Raw genomic sequence first — 2,916 nt, 5'->3', positions numbered from 1 at the left:
ATGGTGTTCAGTTTTGGTCACCTTGCTATAGGAACGATGCTATTAAAGTGGAAAGGGTGCAGAAGACTTTTACAAGGATGTTGCCAGGACTCATTTATGTCCCCATGTTCTTCTGGGTGTCTGTGACTTTGGAAGTCCCTATGCTCTGATGGTTTCCCATTTTCCAAATCAGCCAGGATTTCTTCTCTTTGAATTGCACACATAGTTGTTTGTAAATACACTACATGTGCTTCCACCAATGTAAACTGCTGGCACATGCCACAGGTGTGCCATTGAAGTAGCACAATGCTGTACGATGATGTTTACTCCCTTTCAAGATCAGTGCTCTCCACTGTTACGAGATGCCTTTGTGTCCTGTGCTAAAAAGCAAGCAAGACACAGATGCTGTGCACTAAGAAAGCAATGTGAAGTGGAGAGAGTCTTGCAGCTTTCAAGTAAGCATGTGGTCACTCAACAGTGAGAAAGCTAGCTGAGGGCCATAAGGTCCATGGGTTCGTGTCAACAAGGAAGTATCCTGTGTAGATTCATGAGACGCACGACTGACCCCATGTGCAATGTGATCAGGCAGAACCATGCAAGTCATAGGCGGCCTGGAGCTCCAAAGTGTAAAAATGCTGGAGTGGTGTGTGTGCTAATCTGAGAACAAGCATAAAGGTATGGTGAGGCGATGACTTGCATTCGAAGAGGTTAGTGGCCATGGAACATGCTGAGGAGTCTCTCTGAAGAAAACGTTGCATAATGGTTGGGACAAGGTTCAGCCTCCACCTACCCGTGCTCTGATTTATATGTCGACAGATTGTGGATCTTGTTTCTGAGTGAAGGATAGGAGATTTGGAAGTGGTGGGATGTATTCGGTATTTTAAAGACATTTAAATGCATGCAAATAAGGGAGCTGCTGTTTCATAGTTAGCTTCAGAAGTTGCCACTTATGACTGGATGGAAAAATTGGGAACTTATTTCTCAACGTCAAGAAACAAATTGTTTTCATTCTAACCTTGCTCAATGTTACTCACACCACACTAGGGAGGGAAATATTCTGCCTACTCACCTTGTAATCTTTTTACTGTGATTAGTGCTACGTCCAAGATATTTGTGAAAATCTAACCTGAAATAGTGGAGGAAGTTTCACTGCTCCCTGGTCTTCTCAAACATTGGTCTCAATTGTAGGTTCAGGTGACATGAAACCTACACTATGGCCAGAACCAAATATTGTCAAAATGGAAGTTTCAAAATTATTTCATAATAGGGCAGAACTAACCTGAAATTGGATGATAAGCCCTTGAATGCTTTGAAAAGTGACATTTATACGTTAAAACCTAAAAAGGAGGAAAAGATGCCCATAATTGGGTCCTCTTTCTCCAGAGGAGGTGTAAAGGTTTTCTGATGCTATCTCAGGGTTTATTGCCATGCTTCTTCAGTCAAAGAATTTGAGAAGGATACATGCAGGTGGACTGCAACAGTGCAAGAAGTCAGCTACCACCACCTTTTCAAAGGGGGACAATAAATGCTGATCAGCCAGCGATTCCTATGTCTTGCAAATGAATATAAAAAACACAGGCAGCCATGTCTGCTGTTGGGGTAAAGAAAAGAAATTTAAACTTAGGACAGGACGTCTTAACCTTAAAAAAATTTTAAGCATCAGAGCATCATAGGCAATGCCAGATTTATTGTGCTTTAGCTGGAAAAACGGTGGTAAGCTATTTATTTGAACATGTTGTAAAAATTGTCCCTCTGTGCTGTGGAGGAGGGTGGCCCAAGATTTTGACCTTATGTTAATGTATATGAACACATGAGCAAAGGGTCTGGTTTGAGATTTTAAAGTTTGAAGATTTTCAGGGGTCATGATTTAGCCCTAAAACTTGGTGAGGCAGATTTTGTGCATGGACTGAAAAATGCAAATTCACTGAAAGGGTATAGTATTTACAGCAGACTATTTTGCGTATCATTTGGCTATAATTTTGCTACTTATTACAAAATATTAGTTTGGATCCTAAATGCACCATTTATGGATTTCATTCAGTGTCTCAAGTCTATATCTTGACTGTTGGGTCATTGATTTGTGATTACAGATGAAGCCCTTCAAGTTTCAAGATAGATCCAGGGTGATAAGGGGAGCATGTTGGAGGAGGTTATGGTTGATGGATGGTGGAGGTGATTTGAAGTTGGGTAAGGTTGGAGACAATGTTTATGGAGGTAGTGGAGCAGTAGGGACAGTTTGGAAGAGGTAATTGTAGCATCACCACAGTGTGGAAGCAGGCTATTCAGCCCATCAAATCCATACCGGCCCTTCAAAGAACATCCCTGTAACCCTGCATTTCCCATGGCTAATCCACCAAGCCTACAAATCATTGTACACTATGGGCAATTTAGCATGGTCAATCTGCCTAACCTGCACATCTTTGGACTGTGGGAGGAAACCCAAGCACCCAGAGAAACTGACACATACACAGGGAGAATGTGCAAACTCTACACAGACAGTCATGTAAAGCTGGAGTCAAACTCGGGGTATTGGGAAAAGTTTTCAATAAGCAATAATCGCGCATCGGTTAAACCTCATCAGCTACGATACTGCCACTGCGCAAAGCTGTCTGGTGCTGTGAAGCAGCTGTGCTAACCTCTGTGCCTTGTCGGTGAGGGTGGATTGCGGTAGTTGTCATTAAGCTGTTGTGGAAGGGGAGAAACCCAATGCAGAAGTGGCCCCATTATTTCCATGAGCCCAGAGAGGCAATCCGACCTCTCAACCAACATCTATCATGATAACTCCTCTTCATCTCATCCACACCAAAATGGACCAGGCATGACACCCAGTGGTGGAATCTTTTGAACACAGATTGACTAAATTGGGAGTATGATCAACAATGTAAAACTTCCTCAACCATTCTGAAAGCAGTGCTCCCCTCTTTTTATCCAGTGGTG

At 42.6% G+C, this 2,916-nt stretch overlaps 1 pseudogene; it reads right to left on the bottom strand.

Annotated features, from left to right (window-relative positions):
* Positions 1-2,453: 2,453 nt before the first annotated feature.
* On the bottom strand, positions 2,454-2,586 carry LOC140483041 (U4 spliceosomal RNA; annotated as a pseudogene).
* Between the last annotated feature and the right edge of the window lie 330 nt (positions 2,587-2,916).

Source organism: Chiloscyllium punctatum, chromosome 1, assembly GCF_047496795.1.
Source record: "Chiloscyllium punctatum isolate Juve2018m chromosome 1, sChiPun1.3, whole genome shotgun sequence".
In the NCBI taxonomy this organism is placed as follows: Eukaryota; Metazoa; Chordata; class Chondrichthyes; order Orectolobiformes; family Hemiscylliidae; genus Chiloscyllium; species Chiloscyllium punctatum.
The sequence above is the reverse complement of the archived record's forward strand: the minus strand, read 5'-3'. Positions and strand labels throughout refer to the sequence as shown.